This window comes from Macrobrachium nipponense, chromosome 12 (genome assembly GCF_015104395.2).
Source record: "Macrobrachium nipponense isolate FS-2020 chromosome 12, ASM1510439v2, whole genome shotgun sequence".
In the NCBI taxonomy this organism is placed as follows: domain Eukaryota; kingdom Metazoa; phylum Arthropoda; class Malacostraca; order Decapoda; family Palaemonidae; genus Macrobrachium; species Macrobrachium nipponense.
This window is the reverse complement of record NC_087205.1, coordinates 66,219,087-66,239,579: the sequence shown is the minus strand read 5'-3', so window position 1 is coordinate 66,239,579 and position 20,493 is coordinate 66,219,087. Positions and strand designations below refer to the sequence as shown.

At 42.8% G+C, this 20,493-nt stretch overlaps 1 protein-coding gene across 1 annotated transcript in view; it reads right to left on the bottom strand.

Moving 5' to 3' along the window:
• LOC135224564 (co-chaperone protein daf-41-like) overlaps positions 1-20,493 on the bottom strand; it is a 99,422-nt gene that overhangs the window by 41,790 nt on the left and 37,139 nt on the right. The gene's annotated exons all lie outside the window — the stretch shown is intronic.

Below are 20,493 nucleotides of genomic sequence, written 5' to 3'. Positions count from 1 at the left end.
GCGGTAGTGTCAACATATGTTATTGCTAACCTCCTGACTTGATTTTCGTTTTCATCGCCATCGATCTTCTGGGCTGTCTTTTGCAGGGAAGTACTGGGTCTTTGGTTCGGCATACGCTTTTATTAACTTTTTAATGAATTTGGCTTCGAAAATTTCGAAGAATATATGACGTGTAACTACGAAATTTTCGTATACACTCACAGAGTTTGCAAGAAAGGGAAATATTAATATTTATTCATTAATATGTGTAATAAGTGTTAGAATTGATTGAGGAAATATACTGACTTCCTACTTTAGGGAGTCAGTAAAGCATGTAACTAGATACGTTTCTTTTAAAAGTTTTTTAGAAACTCGTACTAACGAGCAATTAGAGTATTAACAGTACTAGTAGTGTTGCATCACCTTCTACTTCGCAGAAACTTCAAATTCATAATTGCAATTTGAAGACAAGGATTGTGGCTCAAAATGCGAGCTATTGAAAGGTAAGAAGTGATTACTAGTGTTCCCCATTGCAGTGGAGGGTGCGTCTGATCGGCTCTGTCTCGCTCCCAAGCCCAGGGGAGAAGGAATGTCGAAAGCCGTAAGGGGTTTCAGAGAACTCCCCACCGGTCAGGCGTCCCCTCGGCAGGTTCTGTAGAGCGTCCCAGACCTGCCAAGGATAGCCATTGAAAAGGCATCCTTAAAAAAGTGCGTCTCTTCATCTTACATCCGAAAAGACGAAGAATGTATATGTTTTGATGATCTAGCGCGTTCTCTGAAAACTAAGAGAACACTGACCAAGAGCCAGCCAGGAAATTAGGAAGCCGCGTTCCAGCAAGCTAGCGTGAGCACGTTCCAACAGCCAGCAGCGAGCCGCGTTCCAGAAAACAGACTAGCGCGAGCCGCGTTCCTACAACCAAACGCGAGCCGCGTTCTAGCAACTGAGCGCGAGCCCGCGTTCTAGAAAATTTTTTTTCTTGGCGCAAGGCGCCTCAAAGAGACGAAGCGCCAGCCTGGCGCAAATTGCAACAGAAAAAAACAAAACAGACGGCTAGAGCAAGGAGCCTTATAGTACAGTGGCAATCAGAACGATCCTTCCATTGAACGTTTCCGGGCAAGAGGCTCTTTCTAAAAGGGGTCTAGTAGGCGCTCGGAACTATCAGGGCGCACGGGACCTTCCACACAAGCGAACGTTCCAGGAGCGAGTCTCCTTTCTAGCGTGCGGAACATTCCAGGCGACGCGGAACTATACCAGCGCTAGGCGCAAGGAGGCCAGCGCCAGATATTCCAAATCTTCTTAAGAGAGAGAGGTCAGTCACCGAGGCTCCTCTTTGAGTAATGCGGACACACTCCTTCATTCATGCTCTTCCCTCGTTATTGAAGAGGCAAGCGCTTTGGGAGTTTTTTCTTATAAGAATCTCATCGACGTTTTGGGTATGATGGCATGATAGGAAATATCTACTTCCTTCCGTAAACCCTACAGACGAACAGGAATTCTGTCTCTTCCGCGATTTATGAGGAAATCACGAAGATTTAAAGAGTTCCTGGATTAACTTCCTTCCTTAAGGAGATATATATACTCTTTCTATCATTCTATTAAACGAAAAACGAACGAAGACAGTAAAAATTTTTTCACCTTTATCTGCCTCGGCAGGGAAAGAAGGTAGTAGAGTATCTGCTGTATGAGAATACGATACGGCAAATCACACATACTGTAGTTACTTCTTTGTAGAGCAACTCAATTATCAGTATCCTTCCAGGAATTTCCTAGGAAGGACTATGCTTAAAGGGATTGTTAAGACAACACCTACTTAGCTTCTAGATTTATCGAAGTCTTGTTTCGCTTAAATATGCATTAATAAGAACTTCCTGAAGTTCGATAATAATTTTATAAGATTCCTTTATTTAAGGATGGAGTACTGGCAACTCTGGAAGAGTAGGCCAGACGGCTAACGGAGACTGCTATCGCGCCTTAGAGACCAACGCAGTAAAATGTAGGTGTCGGTCATGAGTGGTTGGTTACATGTCTCTCTCCTGCGGGATGGAATAACTAACCGTGTCTCTCCCCTACAATCGCGGTTTTAGCCTCGGATTGAGGGGATAGTTAAGCAAACATAAATAAAATATTGTCTGCCTTTTGCTAAGAAGCTTTCATAAGAAAGATATTACAACCTTTCAATGCTGTTTACCGTAGGTAACATTATTAAAGGATTCTAACGCAGCGGAACTCTATATTATATGATGCTCTCATGCTTACGAAAGCATGGCTTATTAGAGTACATGCTTAGTGAGAAGATGAATGTAGTAGAAGAGAATTCACTTTAAGACTACGGTATGGTCAAGTCTTATGCGCATACCGAGGTTAACTACAGAATTCCTAGTATCCTTACAAAGGTTTCCTAGATTAATGCTGTTTACCACAATGTGACAGTATTATAAAGGAGTCTAATACGGCAGAGCACGAAATAATATAATTCTCTCATCCTTTCGAGAAACGCACACAACCTTTTTAGAATCGGATATTGCTCAAGAGAAGATGGGAGTCGGATGGGAAACATTCTCTTAGTGGCAGAAGTTGTTTCCCTGAATGGACTATACTACGTATATAAAAGTTTTTTTCCTACTAAGAACGGAATTAACACGTGAAGGATGTTCTGGCACATAACCTTAAAAGAACTACATAGAAGGAAGCGCCAGCCTGGCGCAAAGCGTCAGAAGCGCCAGCCTGGCGCAATGCGCCAGAAGTACCCTCCAAGATATTTTCCCTCGTTTTAGCGAGTTATTAACCTAAGAGTCCAGTAGTGGTTGGTTTGGTGTTTGCTTCTCACCTCGGTGGGTCGCGGGTTCGATTCTCGGCCATTCCATTGAGGAGTGAGAGATGTGGATTTCTGGTGATAAAAGTTCACTATCGACGTGGTTCGGAAGTCACGTAAAAACACCATACAAACAAACAAACAAACCAGTAGCCTCTCGGAGGCTCGGTAACGGCAAGATTCGTTCCTGATTTCGTTACCACCATTTAATCGGAAAGGGGTCGCTTACAAGGAATGATGAAATGATTTTTTTTTAATCACTTAGGCCAATTCCACGACTCTCTCATATCGCAAAGAGCATCGAGAATCTCTTTTTTCGCCCCTGTTCGCGTTAACAAAAGAGAACCTATTTGGGAACAGACACGGAACGTAACGATCCTTAAAGGTTCGATGCAAGATTTTGCATGTCCGTGAGAAACTTCCTCCGATCGAAAGATAATAACTGTTAACGTATTTTGTACTAACATTTATTGAAAAGAGTTTTGTTCATGAATCTTACCTGCCAGATATATATAGCTGTATTCTCCGAAGTCCGACAGAATTCAAAACTCCCGGCACACGCAGTGGTCGGCCAGGTGGTAGTACCCATTCCCTCCCGCCGCTGGGAGGCGGGCGTAAGGAACCATTCCCATTTTCTGTCAGATATTTTCTGTCGCCGGTGCAGACAACAAGTGTTTTCTGCACCTCCGTCATTGGATTTGGAACTCTTTTGGTCACTTGAGTATCCCGATTGATTTTTGGTTATTTGATTAGGATCGGTGGTTAGGCATACGCTAATTGTGGATTGTTTTTATTTTGGCTTGATTTTTCCTTAACTTACGATGTCTGGATCTAGTTCGACTAGGCCAGAGTATGTTGTGTGGAAGAATGCAAGGTTAGGCTACCGAAACTTCGGTAGACCCTCATACAGTGTGCGCGAATTGTAGGAAACATGTTTGTATGTTTGATGAGCGCTGCAACGAGTGTGAAAATATGTCTGATTCTGCGTGGAAGGCTTATGAATCATAGGTACGTAAACTAGAACGTGATAGTGTAAGGAGGTCTTCCTCCAGGCGTGTAACACAAGTTACCCGTCCAGTAGAATTTATCCCTCCAAAGACCTGTGGAATGCCTTCGGGCCCTACAATAGTGTCTTTGGAGGGTAATACCCTATCTGTGATTCTTAAATCTCTGCGTAGCCTGGAATCATGTTTGCATTGGAAAGTTATAGTAGTGTAGTGAAGAATAGTGATAAATGCCATGAGTGTTCATTCTATCGCGTAAGCGTATAATAATTTATCATTGACAAAACACTACGCGTGATGGCTCTCCCTACCTCGGTGAGGCAGAATGTAGTAGGAGGTAGCTGTCCAAGTGTCTAAAATACTCTACGTTTGTTCATAAAACTTACCAGTCAGATATATGTATATATATATCTGCCGGGTAAAGGTGAACAAGCATGTGTATCATAGTAATATTATTTTTTGCCCTTACGTCATATTACTATCAAACTGTTGTATGGTTCAAGTTATATACTCATACCATAGTTACTCCTACGGAGGACAACCGAGAGTAACGATTATTCTTATTACATTTAATCGGTTCTCCCTGCAACTATTCAGGGGTTGCCGGTTTCCCTATTTTTAAACATTTAAGGTATTGTTATGACATACCAAGTTAGCCTTTTATATTTAGCAAATTCAGTTTTCGCTTAAATATACTAGTTTGATGGATTTTGGTTTCTGCTCTATAATGATAGTAAACCTATTCATTCGTAGAATAGTGTAGGTGGCAACTCAGGCAGAGCAGTGCGAGAACGACGAACGTTCTCAGAGTCTGCTGTCACTAATGCGTAATGCCAGTGCTCAGTTCCATCTGATTGTCTTGCTATGCAGCAGTAGGTTACGTCTCTCTCTCTCACCTGCGGGATTGACGGACTAACCGTATTTCTACCCTACAATCACGGCCTTAGCCTCGGGTTGAAGGGAATTCTAGCATACATGGCTGAACATCTTCACTTTGCGAGAAGTTTTTTTCATAAAAAAAAAAAAAAAAAAAAAAAAAAAAAAAAACAAAAAAAAAAAAAAAAAAAAAAAAAAAAAATAAAAAAAAAAAAAAAAAAAAAAAAAAAAAAAAAAAAAAATTATATATATTTGTGTATGTAGTATGTGTATATATATATATGTGTATATGTATATATATATATATATATATATATATATATGTATGGTTATATAGATAAAATGTATGTATGATATATATATGTATTAGATAGACCTTTTTCGGTTCTGTTTACCGCATGGTAACAGAATTCTGTCCGAGTCTACGGCGGCATAACACACATGATTTCCCTCGAAACAAGAATGATGTGCAAGAGATGCAGTCAATTAGTTCGCCGAGACGTCCCTTGCTCGATTATGAAGGGGACTCCTTCCGCTGCCAAATACGACAGCGCCGAGCGCGACGCTTGGATGGACGCACAACGTAATGCTTCTTCAGACATTCGCCGAGAATCAGAGAATAGTAATGGATCTCAGGAAGGAGACTTTTAGGAAGAAACAAATGAACAATCTTTTCTACAGTGTCTTCAAATTACTCCTGTTTAAGTGAATCGCAGCCTTATTAGGGAAGGAAACATGCTCGGTGAGGGAATGAATGAATTGCAGGGGACCATTTCCTCGCTGGAGAAGTTTGTTTTCCCTGAAATAGACTGAAATTCACACCTCTCCAGTTTTTCCTGCAGAAAAACTGGAATAGCATAGATGATCTAGAAATGATTCTGAACATCTCTCATAGTCAAGATTCGTCTATAGGTGATGTCATGGCTCATAATCTCATAGAATTTGAATCTTGAAAGATTACTTTAGTCTTCGAGACGTCCTCCCCGCGCAGGAGTTGGAACTCTCGGAGGGTCTCGCTCCCTCTGAGGAGAACGAAGACGATATAGGTCGCACAGGCGGCCCGTCGTCTTTGGTTCCTCGGAGGGGGAGCTTCTCGTCCGTTAGCTCCTTCTGCTTTGCAGTCGTCTCCTGGGCAATTGGAAGACTTTCTGCAGTAAAAGAGAGCTGAGATGTATGATGTAGGGGTCTCAGGGAGGGGGACGCTTCACGTCCTCTCTCTTTTTTCTACTGTGTTGCGATCTTCACCGAGAGGACGTCTTCCGATGAGTATGCTTTTGAGCGCTACTTCGGGGTCGCTCCTAAGATATATCCTTGGCGGTCCATGTGAGAAGGAGGAGGGCTTCCCTCGCCCATCGTCTTCTCAAAGGATCAGCCTTTTGCCTGAGAAGGAAATGTTTCTCCATCGAAAAGGATGATTGTGTCTTTGCAACAACAACTTGTTTTGTTGATTGCAGTGAGGGAAAGGCAAAGCCACACCGTGAGAGGAAGGATGATAGGCTGCCAATCAAGGAGTACAGGCAGTCCCTTCTCCTTCTCCTCGTTCCGCTCTTTCGCCAGTGGCCTTGCTCTCTAGTTTTCATGCAGCTCTCCAGAGTTGTCTAGAGAGCACAGTTACCATCTTCCCGAACGTGTGCAGTTGAGAAGAAGAAGAGGTCTTGGTTCGATGGCTTTGAGCCTCTTTGAAGAATAGTTTCAGCCTGCGGCCCCCCCTCAGTCTCCTCCTTCGCAATTGTTATCTTGCGAAGGACGACTGGCTCATTCATGCCTCCACTCAAAACGCGGTGTCTGAAGGATTTTCAAACAACTTATCGTTGGTGAAGTCCCTGGAACTACTGGGGAATTTCGAAAAGTCACATTGATCCCAACCAATCCATCGTGTATCTGGGGATTCAGATGGATTCAGTGGCTTTCGAGCTTTTCCGTCCCAGGGACGTCAGCAGCAAGGCTTAGACAAGTGTTAGCCTTCCTAAGGAAAGAGTTCGTGCTCGGTGAGGGGAATGGATGAGTCTAACTGGGGACCATTTCCTCGCTGGAGAAGTTTGTTTCCTTGGGGAGACTGCACCTCAGACCGTTACATTTTTTTCTCAAGTACAATTGGAAAAAAAAAAAAAAAAACCAAGAATCTACACATGATCTTGGAAATTTCAGGAGAGGTAAAACATCACTTGAAATGTTGGCTAGATCCAGTGGTAGCTGTCGGAGGGCGTGTCTCTCAAGCTTCAGAGCCCCGACCTAGTGTTGTTCTCAGACGCATCCACCACGGGATGGGAAGCATCATTAGGGGGAAAGAAGTGGCAGGACACCTGGATGAGGGGAACAGGTGTCCTGGCACATAAACCTAAAGGAAATGGTAGCCATCTTTTTAGCTCTCCAGTTTTTCCAAGAAAAGTCTATCGTCGAATAGTCCAAGTCAACTCAGACAACACCACAGCTCTAGGCGGTAACGTTGGAAGAAGTAGGTGGGAGGAACACAGTCTCCCAGTCCCGTTTTTGCTCTGGCAAAGGAGATCTTGCTGTGGGCAAGGGCACTGGACGTCATGATCCTTACGAAGTTTTGTAGCATGAGTAGAGAATGTCTGGGCAGATCTCCTCAGCAGACGAGGTCAACTTCTGCCAACCGAGTAGACTCTGCTTTGGAGGTATGCCAAGAGCTGTGGGGTTATGGGGACGTCCGCTCGTGGATATCTTTGCGACGTCCAGAACGAAGAGGATTCCACTGTACTGCTCCCAGTACTCGACCCAGCTGCAGTGACGATAGACACACTTCTCTGGGACTGGACGGGGATGGACCTGTACGCCTTTCCCCGTTCAAGATCTTAGGGGAAGTCATGAGAAAGTTTGCGGTGTCGGAAGGGACGAGAATGACTTTGTTCGCCCCGAACCTTCTGGCCTGCGAGAGAGTGGTTTCACAGAGGTCATGGCCTTTGCAGTAGACTTCCCGAGGACGCTTCCAGTAAGGACAGATCTACTCAGACAGCCCCACTTCGAGAGGTACCACAGAAGCCTCTTCGCTCTGAGTCTGACTGTATTCAGACTATCCAAAAGTTGGCCAGAGTGAGAGGCTTCTATACGTCAATGGCGAAAGCTATCGCCAGTTGCAAGAAGAGCGTTTTCCAACGCAGTGTACAATCGAGTGGATAGTCTTCAGGAGTTGGTGCAAGAAGAACGGCATTTTCCTCCACCACGACCTGTGAGCCAGATTGCTGACTTCCTTTTCTGAGAAGGGATCTAAAACTTGCAGTTTTCAGTCTCTACAATCAAGGGTTTATAAAAGAGTGTGCTTTTAGTTGTCTTTAGCACAGAGGCCTGGACTTGGCGGACAAACAGAGACCTTCACGATCATCTTGAGAATCTTTCGAAACGATGAAGGTTCAACAACAACCCAAGTTGCCGTCTTGGAACTTGGATGTAGTTCTTGAAGTTCCTCATGTCCAGTCCGTTTGAACCTATGCATGAAGTGCGAGCTTTTATGAATTCTTCTTGGTTCCATAACAATATGTCATAAAGGACATATGAAGCTGTCACTTACGGGAGATGCAATTCTGTGTTTTGACCTCCCGTACACGAAGGATGTCAATTCAACCTACAAGAGATCCTTTTCTCTTGGTTGTTCGTGTCTGCGGATACGTTGCTGGGATAGGGAGCCGACACTGATCCTTAAACTAGTGAGTTAATTTTTAGTTTAACTCTTTTTAAAATTAAGCGCTAACCCTCGTGTTAGGATCAGGTGATCGGGATCGGTGTTGTGCTCCTTAATTATGCTAATAGGCATAGGTATATGGTCATATGAGTGGATTAGCACCCATTGACAAATGCCAGTTAGGCTTTGCCGAGTAAGTGGATAAGACCCCATCGGCAAACCCACAAGAACTCTTACCCATAGGTCACATCCTCGCTGAGGCTCTTGAGACGAAGCAGACTCCTAAGCAATAGCTAGGAAGATCAACCCTCCGTCTGAAAAGATAGGAAACCAAGGTTTATAAGAGGTCCTTCTGATAACTTGTGGTGTTTGGTCAGGAAGCCAATGGTACCAGTGTCAAAGAATGCTTTGGCTTTTTTCTGAGGGGCACCATCAAGGAAGTGCATTCATCCTGTCAAGACAGTGTCACTCAATGACATCTTGAATGCCACATTTTGGCGTAGTAATTCAGTGTTTGCCTCTCACTACCTTCAGGAGGTGAGGATTACATACGAGAACTGCTACTCTTTGGGCCCATATGTCGCAGCAGACAATATATTGGGGACAGAGAGTAGCTCTTCCTATCTTTTAGAAAATAATATGTTAGTTTGGACTTTTTAATTTTTATTTCTTTTTATTTTTATTGTTTTTATTATGTTTATTTAGGTGTTTAGTTTTTTGTGGTCTTGGGTAGGCCGCCTTAGGCGGCCTTCCTCCATTAGCCTTGGTTTTACGAAGTTTAACCAGATAGGCTAGGTCAGGTAATGTTTTGCTTCGCCCTCATAGTAGGGTAAAATGTTTTTGTCACAGTGTGGTCACGCCCCCATTGACAAATCATCTGGAGCGCACAGCTACATAGGTCACGTCCTTGCTGGCACCTCCAGTGAAGCATTAACAGCATTCGGTGTCTAAACAACACCTATATGATCTGTCACATTGTGGTCACGCTCCCCGTGACAGTTCATTAGAGCGCACCAGCTACACAGGTCACGTCCTTGCTGGCACCTCTAGGAATGCAGTACCGAAATTGGAGGTCTATAATATAGGATCTAGTTGCATTGTGGTCACGCCCCGTTGACAGATCCTCTAGAACTCAACAGCTTCACAGGTCACTACCTAGCGGGTAGTCTCTAGTAAAGCAGATAGCAGGACTTGGGTTGGGGGACGAGGTACTCACGAAGTCAGTATGCTAACAGTTAAAGGAACCAAACCAAAATATCAATGCAATATATATGAAATTGTTTCCCAAAATCGAATCTGTCTCCCCCTTCCTCCAAAGGTGGGATTCAGCTATATATATCTGGCAGGTAAGATTCATGAAACAAAATGATATTGTTATGATACAATAAAGTTTGTTCATACTTACCTGGCAGATATATATAATCAAAAAGTGCCCCCCACCCACCCCTCAGGAGACATGGCACTAGAAAAAAATCTGACAGAAAATGGGAATGGTTCCTTACGCCCGCCTCCCAGCGGCGGGAATGGGTACTACCACCTGGCCGACCACTGCGTGTGCCGGGAGTTTTGAAATTCTGTCGGACTTCGGAGAATACAGCTAATATGTATATCTTGCCAGGTAAGAAAAAAAAAGTATGGAAACAAAATCTTTATTGTATCATAACAATATCATTTTTGAGAACCTGCGGAAAGTCTTCATAGATCTCTTCGCAAGGTAGAAGACGAACAGGCTTCCTATAGACTGCTTCCTTTCCTCGAACCAAGAGAGGTAGCAATATACGACATCTTTAATTTAAAGAAGGGGAATAAACTTAGTCTTTTTTCCCCTAGTTATAAATTCTTAACAGATATTAAGATAAATGGGCGTCAAAGGAAGAGAGGATGAATGCCTCATTTTGGCCTTAGAGAGGTTGGATTCACAGAAGTCACGTTCTTATCACAGCAATGTTTCGTAAGGCATTTTCCAAGGGTATCTGGATATTCTATCAGAATCTATTATAAATAGACCTGAAAAAACCTCTCCACTGAGTCTTTCCACGTGCAGACTGACCAGAAGTGGACATGAATGAGAGGATTTTTTCAAGGTAAATGACAATAGTCATGGCTAAGACATAGAATTGCTGCAGATCGTGCTAGATGGAATGAGGAAACTGTCCTCTTCGAATACCTCTGTGAACCACATAGCGAGGTTTTTTCTTCACTTTCAGAGGGAAGAATCACCTATGTATATACTGCTATCAAAGGAACGCAGTAAAAGGCTATACTCTGTCTCTACAATGGGAATTAGAGATAACAGAGGATTAAGATCTTCGGGATCTATACGCATACCAAGCAATAACCGACAAGAGTAGGATATCATGTACTTCGAATGGAATTTTTTTTGTGGCCACAGATTCCGTGTTCCGACAAAATGGAACTGCTCCTCATCAAACTTCTTTGAGGAAGTTTATGAAGGAATTCTTTGTTTTCTCTTAGCCCTAAACGACAAGAAGACAAGTGAAGTTTTTGTGCTTGGAATCTCGCATCAGATTCAATGGAGACTCGGCAATGGTTCTTGCCAGCATAGTATGTATGTCTGCAAAAGAACTAAATCCCTCTATTCCTGACGCAACGCTTTTCAGATAGAAGTTTAGTTGCCCAGGCAGGGTACTTACATTTTCATCTACAGAAGAAGAGGATCGGTTTAAACGTTGCCTACAGAGTCTTCGGGGTGCGATGAGGGCTCAAAATGCTTCCCAGAAGGTATTCAGAAGAATACAATAAGAGCTAGAAATCAGGGTTCCGCCCAATTTCAGCTCAGAGTCTCCTTCGACTTCCAGACTCCTTCCCTTCCTCGGGCAAGGATAGGGAAGATTCTGCAACGAGGACCTCATCAACATGTAAGAAGAGATCTCGTTAGCAAAAGAAGTGTTTGAAGCACGAAAGGATCTTCCTCGGAGGAAGACTCTCTCTCGTATTGTTAGATATCCTGTCGGGTCTATGGGTGTAGCTGGACTAAATCACCTCCCCTTGCCAGGGGCCAAAAAGCTCAAAGGGGAAGAATTCTTCCACCCTTCTCCAGTCTCCTGATAAACTATGTGGTTGTTCAGGACTCTCGGACAATGTAGCGCCAGCCAAGCGCCAAATGCCAATACAGGCGAAAAACGCCAGAGGCGGACAGTTTCCAAGGAACTCTGTCATGGCCGGATAACTGGAGGAAGAGGCGGGCCTCCAACCTGGCGCAAATGCGCCAGAGGCGAACAAATCGGACAGATATAAGAGTGTCCGATGTGGACATCGCCAGACAGCCTAGAGACTCTTCCAAGCTCGGGAGCTCCAGCAAGTGTGGAGGAGGCCAAGCCAGGCTCTAGGAGCCAGCCGGCTCTAGGAGCCCAGCCAGGGCGCCATCCAGGTGCCAGGCTCCTTCAAGGCTAGGCTCCAGTCAGGATTGAGGATCCATCCAGGCGCAAGGCTCCAGTAAAGAGAAACCTAAAGCTCTGTCATGTAAGAGGGCTAGTCCCCATTGTAGTGCATACAGGTAAGGCTCTGCCATGTAAGTGGGTCAGCCCCCATTGGCACGATCCGAGAAGGCTCTGTCGTGTAATCGGGCTAGCCCCCATTGACATGAGCCAGAAGGGTTTGTCAGTCATAGGTCCCTACCTCGCTGAAACTCTTGAGGCATGCAGACTCATAGACAGTAATCATGAAGTCTTCTGCCAAGCTCCAGGCGCAAGGCGCCAGCCAGACTCAAGGCTCCAGCCAGGCGCGAGGCGCTAGCCAGGAGGGAGGAGCCAATCAGGCGCCCAGCCAGGCGCAAGGCTCCAGCCAGGCTCTAGGCGCCATTCAGGCGCAAGGCTCCAGCCAGGCGCGAGGCGCTAGCCAGGCTCCAGGCTTCACCAGAAGAGATCTATATCAAAGAATGCCCTGGCCTTCTTTGAGACAATGTGATCTCCTAAGCACTTGACAAGTGCATTGATGATTCCTTCAAACAGCTGAGAATTAAAAGCGCATGAAGTGCGAGCTTTTCTGTATTCTTGTTCTTTCCCTTAACAATATGTCATAAGGGGACATATTAGCTGTCACATACGGGAGATGCAACTCTGTGTTGACTTCCCATATCCGAAGGATGTCAAGATAACCTACGAGAGATCCTTCTCTCTTGGTTGATACGTGTCTGCGGATACATTGCTGGGATAGGGAGCCGATACTGATCCTTAACTAGTGAGTTAATTTTAGTTAACGTCGTGTTTTTTCTTTGGGTTGTTTGAAAGGAGTTTGGGGGATAACTCTTTCAACTAAGCACTAACCCTCGTGTTAGGATTAGGTGATCGGGATCGGTGTTGTGCTCCTTAATTATGCCACTAGACATAGGCATATTGTCATGTAAGAGGCTCTGTCGAGTAAATGGATAAGACCCCATCGACAGACCCACAAGAACTCTTAGCCATAGGTCATCATCGCTGAGGCTCTTGAGGCGAAGCAGATTCCTAGGCATTAGCCATGGAATCTTCCCACCTGAACAAGTAGGAACCAAGGTTTTATTTATTTATTACCTACAAACGTATGTTGTTTACCTGTCTATTCAGTAAATAGTTTGTCTCTTACCCACCACCAAGGGTGTCAATCAGCTAAGTATATATCTGCTGGGAGTTGCATGTACAAAAATGATATTGTTAGAATACAATAAAGTTTTGTACATACTTACCACGGCAGATATATACGATGAATGGCCCACCCAGCCTCCCCTCAGGAGACAGGTGGAAGAGACAAAATATGGTTCTAGAACGGGAACGGTTCCTAATTCCTGCCACCCAGCGGCAGGGGGGGTAGATCACCTGACCTATCTGCAGCGTGAGCCGCGAAATTTGAATTTCTGTCGGACGTCAGAGACATAAGCTAAGTATATATCTGCCGGGTAAGTATGTACAAAACTTTATTGTATTCTAACAATATCATTTTCCTTGGGAAGACTTTACCTCAGGCCTCTCCAGTTTTTCCTTGCGGACGAATAGAAGGCCAAGGACGATATCAATGCGATCTTGAAGATCTCAGAGTCGATAAAGAGCCATCTAAGATGATGGCTCGATCCTCAGAAGCTACAGGAGGGCTTATCCCTAAGTCCTCTGAGCCCCGACCTAGTGTTTGTTTTCAGACGCTTCCATTGCGGGCTGGGGAGCAACACTGGAGGGGGAAGAAGTGTCAGGCTCCTGGAGAGGGGAACAGGCAGTCTGGCACATCAATGTCAAAGAACTTGCAGCGATCTTCCTGTCTCTGTAGTTCTTCAAAGAAAGATTGCCGAACAAAACCGTTCAAGTCAATTCAGACAACACCACAGCCGTCGCGTATTTGAAGAATCAGGGAGGAACACACTCCCGGACTTTGTTTCACCTAGCGAAGGAGATTCTGCTGTGGGCAAAGGTGAAGAAGATCACGATCCTGACGAGATTCATAGCAGGAGTGCAGAACGTCAGGGCGGACCTTCTCAGTCGTCAGGACCTAAATCCTTGCCGACGGAATGGATCCTACACAAAGATGTGTGTCAAGATCTTGGAAGGTTGTGGGGACGTCCTCTGGTCGACTTATTCGTGACGTCGAGGACGAAGAGGCTTCCTCTGTATTGCTCCCCGGTCCTAGATCCAGAAGCAATCGCTGTGGACGCATTGCTATGGAGTTGGACGGGCCTAGACCTGTATGCCTTCCCACCATTCAAGATCATGGGGGAAGTCATGAGGAAGTTTGCGGCTTCGGAAGGGACGAGGTTGACCCTGATCGCCCCGATGTGGCCAGCGAGAGAATGGTTCAGTGGAGGTCATGTCTTTCCTTGTAGACTTCCTTCCCAAGGACGTTGCCCTGGAGGAAAGATCTACTCAAACAGCCTCACTTCGAAAGGTATCACCCAAAACCTCTCCGCTCTGGGTCTGACTGCGTTTCAGGACTATCGAAAAGTTGGCCAGAGCGAGAGGTTTTTCGAAAGCAGCTGCGAGAGCAATCGTAAATGCAAGACGAGCATCTACAAGAGCTGTCTACCAATTGAAGTGGGCTTCCTTCAGGGCATGGTGTAAAAAGGAGGGAGTTTCCTCTTCCACGACCTCTGTGAACCAGATAGCCGATTTTCTGCTTTTTCTTAGGAACGTGCAGAAATTAGCAGTCCCGACCATTAAGGGATACAAGAGCATGTTGTCAGCGGTTTTTAGGCACAGAGGCTGGACCTTTCTGACAACAAGGATCTTCATGATCTCTTGAAAATCTTTTGAGACCTCGAAGATTCCTCAAGCGAGACCGCCTTCATGGAACCTTGACGTAGTTCTTAGGTTTTTGATGTCAAGTCCGTTTGAACCTCTTCAATCAGCGTCTCTTCGGAACTTGACAAGGAAGGCTCTTTTCCTAACTTCTCTGGCGACGGCGAAGAGAGTTAGTGAAATCCAAGCTTTTAGTCATCTAGTGGGCTTCAAAGGAGACAACGCTGTCTGCTCTTTGAGTCCAACTTTCTTGGCAAAGAATGAAAACCCGTCTAACCCTTGGCCGAAAAGCTTCGAAATTAAGGGTATGTCAAGTCTGGTGGGCCAAGAACCAGAGAGAGTCCTGTGCCCTGTCAGGGCTCTCAAGTTCTATGTTCATAGAACGAAAAAGAGGTAAGAGGTCCCTCAGGTAATCTCTCGGTGCTCTGTGAATGAGACCGGAATTACCTTTATCTAAGAATGCTGTGGCTTTCTTCTTGAGGGACGTCATTAAAGAGGCTCATTCATCTTACCAGAAGACTGATTTGAGCCTCTTACGAGTGAAAGCTCACGAAGTCAGAGCTGTCGCTACCTCTCTTGCCTTCCAAAAGAACATGTCAATCAAGGACATTCTTGATGGCACCTTTTGGAGGAGCAATTCTGTTTTTGCCTCACATTACTTAAGGGATGTGAGAACGATTTATGACGACTGCAATTCTCTTGGGCCATACGTTTCTGCAGACACAGTCTTGGGGGCTGGAGGTAGCTCTTTCCCTATCCCTTAGTTAGGTTTTAGGTTAGTTTTTTAATTGTTGTGTTTTTGGTTTTTGGTGAGTCTTGTGTGAAGATCTCCCATCTCTTAGTTTAGTGTTCAGGGGGTCTTTGGCTAGTTGGTCAGGTGGTGGTCAGTTGCTTCATAGCCCTCATATGTATGGTTCGATGGTCTTGTCACGTTGAGGTCACGTCCCCGTTGACAGAGCATCCAGAGCGCACCAGCACTACAGGTCTCCACCTGGCTGGCAACTCTGATTAAGCAGAAGCAGGCTTAAGTGACAGTAATCACAGAGTCTACTTTGCTAACAGGTGAGGAACCAAGGTGTATATCATCTACTTAATTTAGTTTCCTACAAATCCTATTCTGTCTCTTCCCACCATCCGAAGGTGGGATTCAGCTATATATATATCTGTCAGTTAAGTTGCATGAACAAAATGTTATTGTTATAATACAATTAAGTTTGTTCATACTTACCTGGCAGATATATATATATAGCTGTATTTTATGAAGTCCCGACAGAATTTCAAAACTTGCGGCACACGCAGTGGGCGGCCAGGTGGTAGTACCCATTCCCGCCGCTGGGAGGCGGATATCAGGAACCATTCCCATTTTCTATTCATATTTTATCAATGCCCCTGTCTCCTGAGGGGAGGAGGGTGGGCACTCTAATTATATATATCTGCCAGGTAAGTATGAACAAACTTAATTGTATTATAACAATAACATTTTTGTCATGTATCTCATGTATCATGCGAGTTCCTTTTCCGAGAGCGTCAATTCATCATAAGGTTGCTGGTTTAGCCTGCTAATGGCTGAGTCATTCAGATGTGTGCTGCTGCTAGTCAAGTTATGGTAATTTTCTTACTAATCCCGAGAATTGAATAGAAAATTTCAAGGTTAAAAAAAGAATCCCAAGATAATAAAATAATTGTAAAAATACCACGCCTTGGAGTCCTAAATCATTCTCTCTCTCTCTCTCTCTCTCTCAGGAATAAATACTGTAATTTGAGTCTTTCACCAACGGGTATCAGTAAATGTGTAGACATTGTGTGCAGTACACACACATTCTTTTATCCGATTTTTCGGTTTTTGGAATTTTTCAGATTTCGGAAATGTGAGGTCAGATGCATAATCAAACAAACATCACTACTGCAGCAAAAACATTTTTCCCTTTATATTTTTCATTATTGTTATTTATTACGTACAGTTTATTTAAATAAATATTAATATAATACGTACTGTTAAATGAATGTGAGATAATCAAGATCACCTATAATTGAATAGTGGGACACTTAATACCATATGTTCACTAATAGCTATTATTTTCAAAACAAACATTCCGTAAAACGCAAAAAATATGGATGTACATAACAATCAAAATATAATAATGTTTTGCCGTTCATCTTGTGAATTTTATCAATATGACTATGAAATATATTTCACTATATCGATTTTGAAGTTGAAGAGTCGTAAAATTTTGAGGATGGTCCGGGAAAAGGATTTGCACTTAGTGATGACGCATTGCTACAACACAATGTGGTATTTTCATACCACTATACATGTTGATGACGCATCGCTACGACACACTGGTATTTTTCATTAGAGTTAAAATGATCATATTATAATATTGTTTTCACGAAGAAATAATTATATAAAGAAAATTATTGAGTAATTTTTGCCGTCAGCAGTCAGAAAATCACGAACATGGTAACATTCAAACATAGTGCCATCCACGGCATATGTCTAGAACAGAACAGAAGTAGAGGGCAGTCATTGGATAACAGATCTCCATGGCTACCAACCAGCCAATCAGGTGTTGGTTATACGTACTACTACTATGTGAATTTCTTAGAATGAAAGTTTACACACGCGAAGCTGACGATGATGTGTGTGTTTTGCATACAGTACGTAGTTTTAGTTTTTAATAGTGTAAGTATTTTACTGATTACATGAAGAATAGAATTATTCCTTCTCATTACTTTGAATGCAAAATAGTTTGAAGATTCTTCCGCAAAAAGAAAAAAGAAAAAAAAAGTTCTTTAGAAGATTATACCTATTTACTAATGCTGTTAACATACCTTCAAACAAAAATTCAGCCCTTCTTCTGGAAAATGTTAATTTCTGTCTGCTGGTCACACCCTTTATAGCCCCGCGACTAGCAACAACAAAATTTGTTTGTTTGTTTTAACTTTCAAAGATGTAGGTATTACCTGTAGGTACCGCACATTTTTTTCAACAGTTGCACGTGTGCTAATACCTATTGGTTTCAGAGACTCAAGTTAACACTTAACAGTATAGTTGAGAGAGAGAGAGAGAGATAGAGATATTCAGCGATGGTTCATCTCTCTAATCTCTGGAGGAATGTTAAGATCTGTTCCCTGCTCTTGTAACTTTAGTCCATGCGACTGACAACAACAAAATTCATATTTGTTTTTGTCTTCCAGATATGAATTACCAGTATTGCACATTTTTAACAAGCATGAACACACTGCCCCCGCATATGTACTAATGCCCCACTAAATATTCTCTCTCTCTCTCTCTCATCTCTCTCTCTCACTCTCTCTCTCTCTCCTCCTCTCACTCTCTCTCCTCTCTCTCTCTCTCTCTCTGGAAAGATACTGTCAAAGATACCGTCAATTCAAATTATCAGTATCTTTTCCTGATAGGCAGACAGACAGCGTAAATATTTAAGGCTTGTCATATGTCAATTACTATTTATTATCTTGGGGATTTTCCATATGGTCAATTCTTGAGATTAGTAAGAAAGATGCCATAATTTGAGTAGAAGTAGCAGCAGCTGCAGAGCCCACCCACCCAAATGAATCGGGTAAGCCTAGCGTGCCAAAGTATAGTACATATTTACAAAATGAACAGAGCTCTGTGGCTCTCTGGGGTGTTTTGGTCCTCCCATGTGTTTGATCTCCCCATATCTGCCAAATTTATAGCAACAACAGAGATAAAACAATGTCTCCCATTACAGATATCAAATATTATCTTTTCCGTTACGCAGAATTCTAAATAAATGACGTAGGTTAACGATTGATAGTTTTTTATGCAATAAAAAGAAACGGAGTCAGATTTTCTATCCGCATGGCATATCATTTTGGTGCTGTTGCAAATATTTCAACCAGTTCCATGTGCGTTTAAATCCCCACTGTACAGTCTGGAGACAGTTCTCCCTTCTACACATATCTTGATTTCTTAATATCGTAGGTATAGAATAAATTGGTGAGCAAGGAAATATGAAATAAAGCATAACAGAGTAAGTTTGACGAGTGACTTTGACACCGACTTACAAGTTATTCCTGGTCGTCTCACAGCCATGGACAGACATCAACTTCACAGCCAAGAAAGGGCAATCGTATACAAAATAAATAGGTATGGAAAATGTGAAATGCGGGCCTATGTTATCCCATAAAAAAGCTCTCGATCGGACAGCAGTAGGATTTAGGAGAGAGAGAGAGCAGGGCCGAATAGGAAGGAGATTGAAGTACCTGGAAATGAAAAACCCCTGTAATCTTATAATTATAGCCTTGGGGTTTGTCTCGACATTCGAAGATGGTTAGTCTAGAGCAGTTAAACATGTATAAACCAAAATAATGCAAATGGCGCACGATTGCTCTCTTGTATTTTAAAATACAATAGTAATATGAGAATACATATAATATTATTGGATATAGTGAAGTACAAATAAAGCATAACTTTTTAAAAGATTACTGTTTTCCTCCTGTAGTAACTATCGCAATCGGCCGATTTTGGAAAGCATAGACGGTATGCTAATTTTATACCGTGTGTATGATGCGACCCCTTTAAAATTAGCTTCAAAATTAGGTTTCAAAAGTCGCACAATATGCGAGTATATACGGTATTTTTGCATGTTACACTTTCACAGTGTAATAAAAAAATCTAACCTGACTTCTTTTTCTGTTGTTGTGAAAGCTGAGGTCCTTAGAGAGTTGTATGCCTCTCTAGGCCTCTCTGGAGAGCAGTGTCTCTTTTGAACTGGTGATCACTCTTAAGAGGCTTGAGTGGCTAGCTGATATCTGCTATGACTGTTCCTGGGACAACTTACTGGCCACGGTGTCTGCTAGCTATAGGACTACTGCTTCTTCCGTGGAAATCCCTCATGCAGTATCAGGATTGAGTTCTCTGGCACTGCCATATACATCATCAATGACTGATTGAGTGATGTTCTCTACATGCTTTTCCCAAAGTCATGTTTTTTTTTTTTTTTTTTTTTAGCAAATTTAACGAAGAGGAGAATTAAGTTGTTATCATCTCCGGTTTCATCTCATCGTCGAGTGCTGTTACCTCCCCCTTCTTCCAAAGCTAGCAAGCAGGGGAAGAGGAAGGTTGCTTTTTTGCTCTTGTTGCCTTGGCACGGGTGCAAGCTAAATCCTGTCAAGAACTTTAGGTTTGTATGCTAGGATATAAATTTTCTATTTTAGTTGGAAAATAATGTATTTGGAAAATAATCTATTGATCCAAGTTTAATTATTTTATTTTGTTTAGGAATTCTCCACCCCCTGTAGCATGGGCACAGCGAAAAAATGTCATTTCCTCACCATATGTGTTGAAAGATTGTAAAGAACAACGATTACAATACAAGAAGATAAAATTTACTTCAAGGGCACTGGAGGTACTGAGAAGAAGGAGGGGGCTATGAATATACTTACATACTTTATAGTAACATTGATAAAGAAGTGAGTAATCATCCTAACAAAATGTATGTTTAAATGAATACTTGACAAATGATATTGTGCCAAAAAATATATAATATATATTTTTTCTTGTCTTACACCTTTTCCCTTATCTACTCATTGATTACTTTTTTTTTTTTTTTTTTCCACAGAAGAGTCGCAGTTTTGTTAGGACCGTAACATAGAACTGATTTTAGTTAAAAAAGAAGAAGGTCCCTTCTGGCCACATCTACTCAAAGAGAAAGTAAAACAGCATTGGCTGAAGGTTGACTTTGGAAGATGGAAGGATGAAGATGACAGTGAAGATGAAGGCGAGGGTCAAAACCCAGACTTGGAAGAGGTGAGAAACTATTAGAAACTTTCATATGTTGCAATTTTACTCACATTATTTGAGTGAGAAAAAATAAACCCTTTAAAAGCCATACATGCTATATTGAACTCAACTTTCTTAAGGAAAAAGCACTTTCTATTTTGCTCATTTACACTGAGTGTACACAGATTTTAGATAC